Here is a 16,308-nt window from a genome sequence, read left to right as displayed (position 1 = left end):
CCGTGCGCCCACCAGGCGCGGGGACACCCCTCGGGGACGCGGTGGGAAGGGAGGGGATGCGGGAGGAGAGGGGGCAGGGTGATGGCTGGCTGAACCCGGCGGCTGGGGAGGGCGCTGCGGGGGGCTGGGCCGGCTCACCTGCAGGGATCCGAGGAGGCTGAGAACTTAGATTGGCTTTGGGCGGGGAAGAGGGGGGGGCACCTCTTCCACGGATGACCTCCAACCTCTCAGTCCGACCACAAAGATGTCCTCCGCACCCTCCTAAGTTTGGCCATGCCCCGGTGCCTCCCTCCTCCTTGCCGATCAGCGGATGGCCATGAAAAGGAAAATCTCCCATCTGCCTCCCTGAGAGTTTAACCACATAGTCTTCTCTTGTTTGGTATAAATAGTGTTTATTGAGCACCTACTATGTGCCTGTTCTGGAGACACAGGAGCCATTGAGAAAGGGAAGCTCCTGGCCTCTTCCTGTTTATATTCTGACAAGGAGAAGACTAGCCATCCTTAGCTCTCGGGTCTTTGCTCAAATGTCACTTTCTCCCAGAGGCCTACCTTACTTAAAATTTCCCACCCACAGCCACACCTAGGCCCCGCCCCCCCCACTCCCCATTTCATTTCTCTATTTCATTTTTCTCCACTGGCCTTATCGAAGCCACACATATTATACACAGGTTTCTATTCTGCTTATTGTCCTCGCTCCTCTCTAGAATATGAGCTCTGGGGAGGAGGGCTTTTTTTCTCTTTTGTTTACTGTTATATCCTCAAAGGAAGGCAAACGGCAAGACATAGTAAGTGCCCAATAAAGTGTTCGTTGAATGAATGAAAAGCCGAGAAGGAAGGTAATTTCAGAGTGCTAAGCTCCACAGCAATGCTGAACTAGGGTTCTTGGGTGGTGTCTGGAGGAGGGAGAAGCTCTAGGCTCAACACAGAGATGTCACTCAAGCCAAGACAGATTCCAGCCAGTAGGCGATGACCAAGCCCTGCTCTGGGCCAGGCGCTTTCGAGGGGCCGGGGACAGGTCTGAACTTAGACCCTGCCCTCAAGAAACTCTCGTTGTAGTGGGAGAGACCAGCCAGTCAAGGGACCAGCGATGCATGCTGGGACAGGTGTACTTAGGAGGGGTGATTACCTGGAGGGAGGGAGGGCAGGAGATTACCAGGCAGGGCTTCCTGGGGAGAGTCAAGTCCAAACCCAGTCCTAGGTATGGAGTCCTAGGAACTCCAAGAGTGATGCCCTTGGAACAGGAAGCCAGCCTTTCTATGTCAGGGTTTCCACCTCTAGCATTAAAATCCCCTGAGGCCCTCCTTAAGATGCCCATTCCCAGGCCTCATGCCAGAAGGTGTTCTAACCCTGGCACTGCTGACACTTGGGTCCTAACTCTTTGTTGTGGAGGCTGCTTTATGCCACGTGGGCTGTTTAGCAACATCCCCGGCCTCCAGCCACCCACGCCAGACCCTTTCATCCCTGCCGTGTCCACTGAAGCTGTCTCCAGACATTGCTCGGTGTCCCCTGCGGGGCAAAATCGCCCCCGGATGAGTATCGCTGCCCTAGACCTTTCAAATCAGAAACTTCCAGATGAGGACTGAGGAATCTGCATTCGGAACAAGCAGCCCTCACCCCCCGCCCCTGAGTGACTCTCCTGCTCACTCCAGTTTGAGGACTGCTAAAGAAGCCTTTGTTCTTTCGGAATCAGATGCACCCAACAGAGTAACCATAAAGCCAACTCAGGCTCAGATGTCAATATAATTTAGGCGTTCCGGGGGTGGCCCCGTTACCGTGGTCACTGTTGTTGGGGTTTCACCTGTGCCCACCCTCACTACCTCCCTCAACTAGGCGGCCACCAGTGTGATCTGGGACACCTCCCTCCTGTGACCCACCCACATGTCACCTTTACCCTCACTCGAGGGGAAGTACCGGGGTGACTCGTTACACAGATATTTTCCTCAGGTGTTCTTCGGGGCTATCGGAAACATAACTCCCACCCTACTAGTCGGCCGCAACGTGTTATTGTCCCTGTTTGCAAAGTGCTGTTTAATCATTTTTAACGTCCCCACATGCGAGCGAGGCAAGTGCTCGTTTCTTCTTCTCGCGTATGTGGCACAAGTTGGTAACTGGCCTTCCCTGAGTCACCCGGTCCACCTCCACCCGGGACCGACCCCACCCAGTGCCAGCCTCGTCCTTAGGCAGCGGAGGCAGAGGAAGTGCCACTTCGCGATTGGCAATGTCGGCAAAAGATTATTAATCCGAATTAATTTTAATTACCCAATCGATACCCTTTGATGGAGCGCTGTGCTGGGGACCAGGGCTTACCGAGTACAAAACCCCACAGTCCCGCTGTTAAGAGATCAGTTATAGGGTCGGGAGGTACAGACTGAAGGCCTGCGCAGCAAGCAGACAGACTGCAGTCAGCTCACCGCGAACCCTCCGGAAGTCCCATGCCTGCTGATTTGGTGTTCATGTTACATTCACTCATTGAAAAACAAAACATCTACTATGTTAGGTGTCAGGCATTGCCCCAAGCACAAGAGATGCTGAAATGCATGCGATAGGATCCCTATCTTCAAATAGCTTCTGTTAAAATGAAATTCCAAAGACGAGGAACTGGGAGAGAGAAGCTTCGGGAGCTGGACCCAGCCTGGGACAGAATCGGAGTGGAAACCGTCAGAATGTTGACTCTGGGCTACAGAATCTCTCCCAGCCTCTCTCTAGGATTCTTCTCCGAATTTTACCTCTACTCTCTCTTCTTTCTCAATAGCTCGTTATATAATGGGGTGGAAGGACTTAGAATCCCTCTGCTCAACCTATATTTTAGCTGGCTACCAACACGTTCTTGGACCTATACTTCTGGAATGTTCTTTCATTGATTTTCTTTTCTGTCTCTCTTTTTTTTTTTTTTTTTTTTTTTACCGCTACTGCTACTATTGTAAAATATTTAGCTTATCAACAAAAAGACTTTGGCTACCTCAGGGGGATGCATCACACACTGACACCCAAGTGTTGTTCCGTGCTACAGATAGGACGCTGGATAACACTGAAGCACCTAGTGAAAAGGTTAAACCCTTTCAAACTGAGACGGTCTGAGTTTGGTGTTAGAGTATCTTTTATGCCTAACAACTTCTACCTTTTATTTTCCAAACAAGACACCACAGAACTCAGGCACAGAAGCTCGGGACGGACAAGAGTCCCCAGGCTAGACTTTTATAAAATATATATATATATTTTTAATCAAGTTCACTTTAAGGTTACCTCCATCTTGGCAAAAGATACTGCTCCCCATTTGTGATGGCCATCTAAAGTGTGATATAATTTTTAGGTTTTAAAAACAAACATAGCTAAAGGGTTGATAGAGAAGAAATGATGCTTTGGTTGGGGTGTAGAGATGTCAAAATATGGGAAAGGTGGTACAGCCATGACTAGAATTTGCAAAACTCTTTGCTAAACCACAGTCTCTGGCACTTTTGGAAACTTCTTCCAAGAGTTGGTGGCTTGGAATAATTCTATGTTTAGGTCTCCAGGGAACTTAGTGTCCTGGATGTGTAAAGGCACGGATGGTTTGGAGTGACTCAATGCGTCTTCCAGAACACTTATTCCCACACTGGCTCAACATGAAACTCACCTGGGGATTTTTTTTTTTAAGATGGAGGAACAGGCCCCACCCCCAAATTACTAAATTAGATCCCCAGGTGGGGCCAGAATTCTGAAATTTAAAAAATTCCCAAGTGATTCTAATAAGGTGCCAGGCACGGGAACCTTCCCTGTACAAAAGCTGAATTTTGTAACAAGTGAATCAAATTAGCGAACTTGTTGCAGGCAGGGAACAGCCAAGGCATCTGCTGTTGGGGTCCCTCAAAAGCCTGGTGGAGAACACTCCTCACTGCACCCACAAGAGCCTCTGAACGCCCCATTAAAGCACATGCATCTCATATTGAATTTTTTTTTTTTTTTTGGTTAGTTTGTCTATCTTACCACTGGACGCCAACCCAATGGAATTAAAACAAATATTTGAAGTGTCTACCATATGCTAGGTGATGCTGTTATTACTGGACATTGGGTCAGCCTGTGAGATTCTGGAGCAGAGGGAGAATACCTCAGTTACCAGAATGCCTCCTGTATAGGTTTGGAGCTTCTGTAATTTCTTGTCTCTCCAGCAAGGTCTCTCCCCCAAATTTGTTTTTCCTCATCACCTTAAAGTCAAATGCCATCTCCTTTTGCCCAATGTACCATTCTTTCTCTCATCCTTCATGGCAGTTACAACAGTCTATTAAGTATCTTTTTAATGTATTTGTCTGTATTATTTTTCTCTCCTAATTAAAATGTAATTTCTACATACCTCTGGAGCCCCAAGTCCATTGCAGCACAGCTGGTTCTGGAACAACGGCATTTTGTCCTATGTTGTTTCGTTATGATGTAGATGAGGGAAAAAACATGGATTCCGGTCTGGGCCAGCGTGTGGCGTTTGCAAGTTCTCCCTGTGTCTACGTGGGTTTTCTCGGGTCCTCTGGCTTCCTCCCACATCCCAAAGGAGGGCACAGGAGGCCAATGCCGGGAGCGAGTGTGCCCTGCGACGGAAGGCCAGCTCGTCCACGTGGGTTTCTGCCTGTGGATTCCCGCCCAGCGCCCCGAGCTGCCGGAAGAGGCTTCCGTGACCTGGAAGTAGAATCAAGGCGTTGGAAAATAAGCATGTTGTTCTGATCTCTTCTTAAATGTATGTATGGCCCACATTTTTTTTTTTTCAATGTTTGGGTCTTTATTTAGAAGTTTGGTGATGTTTTTGTGAGCAGAAATACTCCACAGGAAGTCAGCTCTTGCTCCTATCAATTAGCCAATGGGAAAATTGGTTTCATTATACATCGGTTCGCTTAAAGTCACAGCTTCTAAGAACCTATCCACGATGTTAATTGAGGACTTACTGTATTGGTGCTTGGTGAAAATTCGTAGAATAATTGAATGCCAAGCTGAGCACGCTGGCAAGGGAGGATGTTCTCTAAAAATATCTTAGGTCCACCACAGGGCCTCATTTGGCCCGTGTGCCTCTTTCCCATCGAGGCTGTTCCCCCGTCCCCTTCCCAACATCCCTCCCTTTTCTCTTTCCTCTCTCTCGTCTGTTTCCTCCTTCACATCCTCCCTTAAAAACTGCCTCTTTCAGGAAGGCTACCTGGGTGGGTCCCACGTGATTCGAAAGTCTCTAATCCATACCTTCTCAAAACAAAGAGACTCATTGTAGAGTGTGATTCCAAATACACGAGCACACGAGCAGGCAAGACTAATGTCTGCTTAGATAATGGGGCGGTGGCTACCTTTGAAAGTGGGCCTGCGGAGGCTACTGGGGCCCCTATTGTTCTTAATCGGGGTGCAGTTTACTTCAGTGTGTTCAGTCTGTAAAAATTAATTCGGCCGCATGCTAATAATTTGTACACTTCTAAATATGTACGTAACGCCTCAATTTCAAAAAGCAGCGTTCTCGAACTTTGCTGCATATCATAATCAGCTGGGGTGATTTAAAAACTCCCAATGCCCAGATGCATTCCTCAGTCTGTGGGGGCAGGATCCAGCAATCAGTAGTTCTTTAAAGCCCCCAGATGATTACAATACATGGCTAAATTTGAGAGCCAGTGTACCAAATAATTTTGTCCTGGAGGATATAATGCATTATCTTTCTCTGATGTCATTTAACTCATTCAGGGTATCCCTCTTCCCAGTGAGTGTTCTGTGAAAACGTTAAGGTGGCAATCTCCGGTGATTTTCTGCCCTCCCACGACACCTGGTGCAGCGTCATGTTGGTGGGGAGAACCAGACAAGAGGAAATCCTGGATGGATCCTGGCGAGCGATAGGCAGAAAATAAGGTGGGTGTTGGGACAGAGAGTAAGGAGCAGAAGCAGGGCCGATTTTAGGGTGGGGGATCACGGGAAGCCTTTTTGAGAAGGTAACATTTAAACCGAGATCGAGAAGACATGAAACAGCCAACCAGGAGCCCGAAATCATAAGAGACGTCTGTGGCTTCCGGGACATAAAAAAATGCAGCTCGTGGGGTCCAGGTTCAGGGAGCCAGCCGGGGGAGGCGAGCAGAAAGACGCAGGAGGGGAGGGTGGGGACGAGATCATGGATGACGGCATCGGTCAGGATGCTGACTTTGAATTGTATTCTTCCAGCCATGGATAAATGCTAATTTATTTATTTACATCCTGAAAACACCTTGTGCATTATAGTGGATTTGCTCAACCAGCAAAGAAGGAGAACACCTTGTCCCGCTTGGTGGGAATTCGCTTTCTAAAAACAATTAAGGTGAATGACGATGAAGTTTGGTGACACTCGGACATGGGCAAGCTTGCTTCTAAGAATGAAACCCCCAAAAGTTGTTGTGCTCTCTTTTTTTAAAAAAAAAAAACCTATTTCGTTTTGGCCAGGTGTAGAATTTTGCAACAGCAATTAAGTATCGTGTATATTTTAAGCGGGACGAGGGCTGAGTGGGCAGGCTGGGGTGTGGGAGCTGTTCAATTTAACCTATACCACCCTCCTCCCTTAGAGTTGATTACTTGCAGTTGGTGACAGTGTCTTGCTGCTGCTGAAGAATCCAGCCCAAGTCGCTGGCCCCATAATCCATTGCTCAACTTCATTAACCACAGGAAGACATTAAGTGAATGTAAGGACCGGAACAGCTTGGAAACCACGTGACGAGCAACCTTTAAGTTCTGGGCTCTGGTATATTTTATGTCACCTCAACTGTGCATCAAGCTTGCCTTCCTGGACTCATTAGAACTGTGTGCCCAAAGGTGCCCCTCAACTTTCAGAAGCAAATAGAGAATGATATAATTCGCTCTGAGAACACCTTTCTGTCTTATTCGGAGCATGTCTTATCTATTATGATTAGGCATTAAGCATCCTATTGTCCTGAAAATTTCATGAGATTCTACCCCTGCTTGCTAGGATTATGTCAAAGTGACTTGTCCCAGATGCTGTTTCCCCCCATCAATATAGCTTGTCTTTTCTCCTTAACTGTCGCCAGGAAGGCCAATACAGCCAAGGAACCCACAGGCTTAAAACGCTTGAATTGCCCGAGACTGTTGCAAATCCTCTTTTGTGTGTTTTGGTTCCCCAAGATTAGGATTCCGGAGCAAGTAGTTCATTTGGGAGATGGTCCTAGACAACTCCGGTGGGTGGGGAGGTGGGAAAGCAGATGAGGGAAGGGAGGCGGCCCATTCCCGTGTGTCAGCGAGCAGGTTATCACTGTGGGTGACGGGAGCTTGATCCCCTGGGGGACACTGGGAGTCAGTGACGATTGCCCACTTCCGGGATGTTCCTTCCAAAGGCTGCGGGAGCTGGGGTATATTTCCAGCACCTCCTGCCAGTCATGGGATGAGAGCTGCCTCTGGTGCTGGCAGGTACGTTGAAGTGTGAAGAAGTGGGCAGGGACCCAGGCCAAGTCTGCTGGATTGAAGTCCCCCAAACTGCGAGCTTCACAAGGGCACGGACCAAGATCGCTTCGTCCACTGCACTGTCGCCACTTCTCAGCATGGCGCCGGGCACACGGCAGACCGTCAGCAACCAGGTGTTGAATACACTAGCATATAAAAACGCTTCATGCTTTTTACTTGCCCCCTCTCTTTCAGTCCTGTTGTTTATGAGCAAGCATTTGGCACGTGCTTACAAGACTTTTATTTGCTGATTTTGTCAGTCTCCTATCTCTCCCCACAAATGCGCTCACTTGGGGGCAGGGGGTCTCTCCTTTCCCACCATATCTCTGGCAGGGGTATAGAGTGGGGTTCTCATCATGGTCATTTTTGAAAGACATGTGCCCTGACGCTTATGTGTGTCCTTAAGCATAAAGTGGGAGCAGAATGTTTGAAATTAGGGTTGTTCCAGAAAATCTCGGACATAGGGTCACTGTGTGCAGACCAGGGAGGCACCAGGGAAGGTAGACAGGCTTTGAAATCAGACAGGCCTGAATCCAGAGTACTTTCACTATGCACTACGACCATGACCTTGGGCAAGTTGTGAGCCTCTCTGGGCCTCAGTTTTCCCCTCTGTGAAATGGGAATAATGACGTCACCGATTCCATTAGGGGCACAGGGAGGATTGTATGAGATAACGTAGAATATTTAGCATGACGCCTGATACATAGAAAGCACGCCCACATTTTTAGCTTTTTCATAATTTTACAAGCGTTTGTTGACTGGCTATCGTTTAGAGAATGCTTTCGGCTCTGTCTGAAGTCAAATCGGATCCATACTATGGGGTCAAATTCACATCAGCTCAGATCTCCGCATCTGCAAGGGCGTCAATTTACAGCAGCCAATCGGCTCGGAGCCGCAGGCAGAAACCACAAAGGAAGCAGAGCACAGATCCAAGCCGTTGGGGGCAGAGCTCCTGCCAACCCCGTACCCTCTTTGGAGACGTACCCTCTTTTCCCACGAACATTCGTGGGAAACATTCCATGCCGGGCACTGGGGTGGGTGCTGGGGAAGCAGCCGGGAATAAAGCACCTGCTGGGCTCTTAGGGAACTTAAAAATCCAGGGAAAAACAGGCAAATTATAGTAATAAGAATAGTAGCTAATATTTATGAAGCACTTGGGCCAAACACTTTCAAATACGAACTTATTAATATTTAAAATGATTCAATGAGGGAAAGTGCTTGGTTGTCCTCATTTTACTTATTAGGAAACAGGCACAGAGAGGTTAGGTAAGTTCCTCAAGGTCATGGAGACAGCAAATAGGAAAGCCCAGTTTCCCGCCCTCCTGGCGCGGCTGTGGCTCCTATACTCAGCCACCGTACATCACTCTCTCAGGAACGCTACAGCCGCAGTGACATTTATATCATGAGTCCTCTAGTCATCACATTGCTTTTCCCAGTTTCTACCCCACAGCTTTCCAGTTCTTAAATTTCAGCCTGAGTATGATCTCCTAGAGAGTTAAAACAGATTCCTGGGCCCCATCCCAGGAGATCCTGACTTAGTAGGTCTGGGGTGGGGTCTGAGATAAGCCTCTAGATGACACCGATGCTGTGTGTCCACAGACCACGCTCAGAGTCGCCCAGGTTCCAACAGGGGTGGTGTTTCCTCCCAGGGGATACTTGACAATGTGTCAGGAGACATTTTTTATTGTCGCAACTCAAGAGTATGCTACTGGCATCTAGTGGGTAGAGGCTAGGGATGCTGCCCAAGATCCAGTGCACAGGAAAGGCCCCTGCCAACAGAATGATCCGGCCCAAAACGGCACTAAGGCTGCGGGCGAGAAGCCAGGGTAGAGCACAGCCTCATGACCTTTACTGTGCAGAGAGAGCATCTAGGGGTCTTGTTTCAGAGATGGATTCTGACCAAGTGGGTCTAGAGTGTCTGAGATGCTGCATTGTTCACAAGCTCGAACAGATGCTGCTGCTGCTTCTGATCCAGGGAGCAAACTCTGAGTAGTGAAAGCTAGGCTAGATCTTGCATAGGCACAGGTCTCGAATCAAGGCTTAGGACACAATAAACCCTTAAGAAATAAAGCCCACACATCATCCTGAATTAGGTCAGAACAAAAGTAACTTGAGTTTAAATAATCCTCTTTCAACTCCCCCTGTAGCCAGTTTTGCCCTTAAAGAAGCACAGTGAGGCCAGGGGAAGGAAATCGCCCTTCCTCTCCTAGAAGCAGTTAGGGGGCGATTTAAGAGGAGAAAGGACAGAGCTTGGGCAGAACTGCCTTTCTTCCATCCCGAGACATCAAGGCGAGTCTATTGTTGCCTGGAATCGTGGCTTCTTTCCAAGAGCTGCACGTTGACGACGCGGTTTGCATCTGCCCGACTTTCAAGTCCGCGAATGCGAGATGAAAAAGTGGCTGTTTTTAAAATGGTTGCTCTCTTGGGAGAGGGGTATGGGAGAAAATGGACTCTCTGCGTCCAGCCCTCCAGAGATGGCACCCCAGCCCCTGTGATAAATGGCAGCATTAACAAGGTTTGGTTGAGAGGGGACCTACAGATTTATGACTTCCTGTCTCCGCCAGCAGATGTCATTATGGCTGACAGAACAGAAGGCCTTTCAAGAGCTAGCTGGGGAGGAGCTAAGAAGAGAGAAAAAAAATAAAATAAAAGGCAGACGCCAAAACTAGTGTTTGCTCAGTGGTGCTGCTATTGATACCGTCATTTTTAGGGACGCAGAGACGTTTTCTATTAAACCAAATGTCTTGGAATATCTCTGAAGTCCAGCTTCGAAGATTTAGGCAGAAACTCTCAAGTGGACAAACTTATTAGCTTCATTCAAATAAGAAAAGCTGCAGGGTTTTGTTCCTGGCCTACGTGTACCCTTAACAGGATAAAGCCAACGCTGAGCTGCATAAACACATGTTTTACCCTGGAATATCATTTTGATGAGTGTTTAAATATATTTATTTTACTAATTCAGCAGCCTGTTCTGAAATCTCTTTGATATACATATAATTTTACCCATTTTAAAATTGTTTTTTTTTTTTTTATAGAATGTCATTGGTAGTTTACGTGCCAGAATTTGCTGTGTTAAAAAAAAATGATACAAATTTGGCATTCATCACTGGGCCCCAAACCCATATTAATAAGTATGACGGCTAACACATACTTAACAGTAATTACAGGTCACATTTCCACGTTTCCTTTTTCTCATCTTTGTCTGAAGATTTACCTTCTGTAGCTAAAGGAAGCATTTTTTTTTTTCTAGTTGAAGCTCTTATCTAATGAACACTCGAATGTATTCTTTGGGCTCAAGTAATCTGTGCCCCAAACTGCGACCCAGAAGGAATAACTGGTGACAGATGCTGGGCTGTCTTTATTTCTGTCATCGGGAAATTATCCCCCATTGTGGCTGCACAGCCAATGTGCCTTGGCAGAAATGAAGAATCATGGAGGACTTCACGGAGGACAGCCATACGGTCTCCTTTGCCCTTGGTATCTTACAAAAAAAAATTCAAGCAAAAACTTGATTGAGAGTCTTTTTCTATAATTAATCAATAGCTATGATGGCATGCATATGTTGTAGGGAATGTCTGATTCTCCGCATAACACTGTAGGTATGAAAATGGCCACCCTACAGTCTCTTCTGCAAACCACTCTGGACTGGTGGTTTAGCAATGTGTTTAACTAGCTGAGCTTTGGAGTCTCACCCTGAATATTTTCCCCTCGCTCTTCCACTCACTACCTGTGTTATTCTGGGCAAGTTGCTTAAGCTGTTTTTCTCACCTGTAAAAGCCGGACGATAATAGCACCATTCACTTAACATTTTTTTTTTTTTTTTAAACGAGGATGGAATGCAAGGTTCCTGAAGTGATTAGCCAAGTGCCTGGCACAGAGCTCAGTAAATTAGCTATTGTTGTAATGATTAATGTTAAAATAGCTTCCCTCTTTACAATTATTTCACAGGTAGACATGCAGAGACATAGACTGATTCGTTGGCCACCCAGAAAAGAAATCCAATAATAATAATAACATTAATTGTGGCTGTCATTTATTGAGTGTATACTAAGTGCCAGACACTGTGCTAAATGCTTCTCATGCAAAATCTATTGAATTGAATTCTTACAACTTTAAGAGGCCAGGTATTCTAACTCCCATTTACGTGTAAGGAAACTTGGATCGGATCATTGAAACCAGTGGATCTCAAATCGTGGTATGCATCAGAATCACCTAGAGGGCTTGTTAAAACACAGATTGCTAAATGCCTTCCCTGGAATCTCTGATTTAGCAGGTCTGGGGTGGGGACCCAAGATTTCCATTTTAACAAGTTCTCAGGTGATATGGCTGCTGCTGATCTGGGGACCACATTTGAGAAGCCCTGATTTCAGCCATGAGTAAGTAGCAGAGTGAGTTTTCAAATTTAAAATTTTGGATACTTTTTTAAAAATGTACTTTTAACAAATTCCTATACGACTTGGAATTTCCCATCATGGAACTTTTGAATTAGCAGTGGATGGTTGAATTTACAGAGCACAGTGGTTTGTATAGCTACTTGTTGGAATTAAATATCCCACCTCAGAATGCTCTTCATGGTACAAAACAGTTCAAAATTCCCTAGATGGTAAGGATTTCAGAAACATTTTCGGAAGGAGCATGAAGTACTTGTACTGTCCCCACTCCATCACTGTTGAGATCCTCAGCAATCCTGCTGGGGTGTAGGAGAGCATAGGGGCTGTGACCAACCCCAGCTGGAGAATTCATTAGGCCCTTCAGGATGAGCCCAGCTGCGCAGGCCACACCTGGATCCCATCTGTGTCTGAGAGGCACCGTGTCTCCTTGGTCTCCAACCTGGGAGGACTATCAAAACATAGCCCATCTAGACATTCGAGGACTGTGGAGGAGTCTTCACTGACTGTCTAAGATCCAGACTTTGCCACTGCCCAGGGAACCTCTTGCAACCAGTCAGCCCAGGGGACCACTGGGGTAAACTCCAGTTTGAAATAAGAAGAGGATATGCTCTGGCCCACATGTTTGGGCTTGGGAATGTAGGAGAGAGACCTCCAGAAAACCTGGTAAAGATGTGAGTGGAGACAGAGGATGTAGGCAGAGGGCCAATATAAAGCCCAAAGCCCCTTAGTGGGTAAAGTAATCTGGCAAAATGTCATTGACATCTTCCTCATTCGGTTGCAAATGAAAAGAACTGGAATTCAAATACACAGGCAAGATTCATATCAAGAAATGTAAACACTCAAGGATTTGAAGAAAATAGATGAATAGAAGAAAAACACATGATGCCACTGACAGAGGCAGACGCTGGTTGGTATAGTCTGGGAATTTCTACTGCCATGACGCAGATGGAGAAATCAGGAACTCATCGGACTTGCTATCAGGGGCCTGGGAGAGTGGGCCAACTGATCCTTGAGGGCTGTTTCTCTTCTGACACAGGAAGATGCTATTTATTCACATATTCACTCACTCTTTCATTCAACAAACATTTGCTGAGCACCTATTATGGACTAAGTACTGTTAGAGATACTGGAGGTGGGGAGCACAGACCCAAATCCCTGCTCTCATGGAACTTATTCTTCAAGGAGCAGAGCGTGACAAAATAGGAAATAAATAATACATCATCTAGTATGTTAGGACACAAAAAGTGGCATGGAGAAAAAAATGAAGAAGGGACGTGGATATGTGTTGCCAGGTGGTGTGGTCGAGAGAGGGTCTGTTTCCATTCCCAATAATAAGATACATCACTGTCAATAAGTACCCGTTGGTTGCAAAGGATAGAAAATTAAGTCAAACTCGCCTAAGGACAAAGAAAAAATTTCAGCTGCTCATAACTCAGAAGTCTAGGCGTTAATAGTTCTAATGGGCACTGTTGTTTTTCCTCCCAGCATTTATTTCATTCATCTTTTTTCTGACATAACCCAGATTTCCACTCAAGTATCTAACTCTCCCCTATTTGAGTGATGTATTTCCGGGTAAGTAGAGCTCCCTGTCTCCCAGCAGCACAGGAGCGAAAGCCAATCAGCACGCTCCATTCCTCCCCGAGCACAGTGATTGGTTCTTGGGTGGGCAAAGGGCCCACTGAAGCTAAATCTCAGAAATCCTGCTTGAGATCTTTTATTTACTGAACCAAGAGGGGAGAATTGTTACTGGCAGGCCTCTCATAACCATGAGGAGTCCCGCCTTAGCATGAAGTACAGCAGAGAGATGGCCAAAAATCCCCGCCCCCAAAACCTAGGTTCTTCATGACACCATTCATCCACAGGATAAACACACTCCCTCCTTCTAGACTTACAGTTAAAAGAATTCCTGGTAGCACTTGAAAAGTTTGCACTCGTTCAGGTTGTGTGACCTTGGGATGGGTGTTCACCTCCGGACAAATCGCTGAGGTCAGAATAGGAAACTGCTGTTTTGGGGACAGATACTCTCTTCTTGAGCTAGGGCTGCCACCTGCCTCACTACAATCGCACTGTGTGACAGAGTTGGTTCTTCAAAGAAAAATTAAGGAGTTATTACCAGAAGGGTGTGCTATGGATGTTGGACAATCAGAAACCATGAAAGTTCACGATAATATCTAACTTTCTACTTTTGTGCCTCACTTTACCTATCTATAAAAGAGGTTGAGACAAAGTGATAGTCCATAACATTTTCACTACCAAGAACCCCTTTGTTTGCTCTCTGTTTCCCATCATGGGGACCAAATTAAACTATATTCAAAAGGTTTCGTCTATAATTTCTCCACTTATCCATCTACACATCTATCTACCTTTTGGTATATTTTTATCATCTATCTTCTAGCTTCCCATCTTGTTTTAGTACTGGAATTACAGCAATGAAAAAGTTTGGAAGGCATGCGATCCACTCTGTTTAACGAAATGAAATGGGGGGCGGGGGTGGGGAGGGGAGAGTCTGCTGGTGATTTTCTTTCTTACTTAAAAAGCCAGATCCTTCACAGAGGAACACTTTATGCTCATGCCCTTTCTGCTCTGCTTGGAATGTTGATATGAAGATGTGTCACCTGGAGCTGGAGTGAAAAATTTGCAACCATGGGTGACAGATAAAAGAGTCAGCAAGCTGGTTATGGGGGTGTAGGAAGGATGGTCATGGCTGGGGTCATGATGATTTGTAGAATCCCGGAGCCTCTGTATCAAACCTAGACTTATAGAGACCCAGGCTTATCGTTGGTAAGATAATTCAACTCTTCATCGTTTAAGCAACAGTTAAAAATTTCTGTTACTTGCAGTTAAAAGCATTCCTAACAGATACAGTCATATACAATGGGGGTTCCCCAAGTAGCTTCTTGAATGAAGATGTCCAGTGAGTAGATAAATACAAGCATCACAAATGTCTCAAAGAGGAAGTACGGGAGCTTCTATCAGGGGAACTAATCATTCAAAGAAAATGCATTTAACAAGAAATAATATTTTTCTACTTTGTTGGAAGATTAGATCAGAGATCGGCAAAATTCTTCTTAAAGGATCACACGGTAAGTATTTCAACTTTGCAGCCCATATTGGCCATTGCTGCAATGACCGAACTCTGCTGCTGTAATGCAAAAGAAGCCATAAGCGATATGCAAATGAGTGGGTGTGGCTGCATCCCAATAAAATGTTATTTATAAAAATTGGCAGCTGGCTAGATTGGCCCATGGGCCATAGCTCCCTGACTCCTAAATTATATACATACATGAGTACAGCGTAAGAACAGGCAATTAACAATAGTTTGTAATAAACTTATTAAAATATGGCAAACTTCTCAAAATTCTGCTTTACAGATTTCCCAATGCCAAGTCTCTAAACTCATACACTACGTGACTCAGCGATTCCCTTATCATGCCTTCCCCTTTTCTCGGAAAAGTGAGTTGAGGGGTGGGTCGGCTGGGCAGCTGCCCATGGTACCAATCTCTAAGGAGCTTAGAAACACTTAATGGAAGACGTTGGGGAAAATATACATTTGCCCTTCTCTGATGAAAAAAAATATAGCACTGTAAACTCTAACAAACAAAGATACACAACATAACATTTATTAGCCCCGGAATATATTTGCCGAGGATTTTTGTGACTAATAGACACGGCATTTGTAGTCAGCTCAGAGTCGGCCGTTGCGGTTATAGCAGAAATTCCAGAACCACATAATGTGTAGTGTGCTGTGATTTACAAGGGAAGTGATTTATATTGTGAATATTAAACCTTTTAATATACCTCCCAAGAAGTTGCATGGCTCAGAAAATTCACAAAAGAATGCCAAAGAACAACTAAAACTGCAGAAAAGTTGGAAATATGTTGTCTTACTTTTTAAAAGAATTCTGACTCTGTTTTGACCAATGGAAGTAAGTTATAAAGTAGTCCTGATTCTGAAAAGAAAGTCTTCAAGGAAAATCAGGTTCTCTCCAACCTCACTAAGTATATCTTGGACACATTTTTAAAGGACATTGGATTAAAAAGTCACTGGATTATTAATCCATGTGGCTCTCATTATATGAAGACTCCCAAACTCCACTGCCTATCGTGCCCAGGAAGGTAACAAAGTGAAATGTGTTGGTTCTGAGGCAGCAGGAGAGCTTCTGACCCGTCTGAAAGAGGCAACTTCAGCACAAAACCACTTTATGAACCCAGTCTGTTGTTTCCCTCTAGATCTTCAGAAGATGCTAATCTGGACTTTCATGTAAAGAGTTCCCTGTTTTACATACATTTTATGCGAACCAAACAAAACATATTTGTGTCTCAATTATGCCTTAGACTGTAGATCTCTCTCTCTTAGACAGACAGACAGGCAGACACACACACACACACACACGTGAGCTCCCTCTTCCAGGCAAGAAACACACACACTCCTTCAGTCCGTAGTCAGAAGATGCTGGACAATGCCGAAGTATAGCTGTGCATCTTAACTGGTCAGGTTTCTCGACTC

The 16,308-nt window shown here is 45.7% G+C and overlaps 1 long non-coding RNA gene across 1 annotated transcript; it reads left to right on the top strand.

Moving 5' to 3' along the window:
- Positions 1-4,435: 4,435 nt before the first annotated feature.
- On the top strand, positions 4,436-6,956 carry LOC112470942. Its single transcript, XR_003043090.1, has 3 exons — positions 4,436-4,702; positions 5,680-5,841; positions 6,522-6,956. It is a non-coding gene; the product is annotated as an uncharacterized LOC112470942 (long non-coding RNA).
- Positions 6,957-16,308: the final 9,352 nt, after the last annotated feature.

The sequence above is a fragment of the Pteropus alecto genome, unplaced genomic scaffold (genome assembly GCF_000325575.1).
Source record: "Pteropus alecto unplaced genomic scaffold, ASM32557v1 scaffold45, whole genome shotgun sequence".
In the NCBI taxonomy this organism is placed as follows: Eukaryota; Metazoa; Chordata; class Mammalia; order Chiroptera; family Pteropodidae; genus Pteropus; species Pteropus alecto.
The sequence above is the reverse complement of the archived record's forward strand: the minus strand, read 5'-3'. Positions and strand labels throughout refer to the sequence as shown.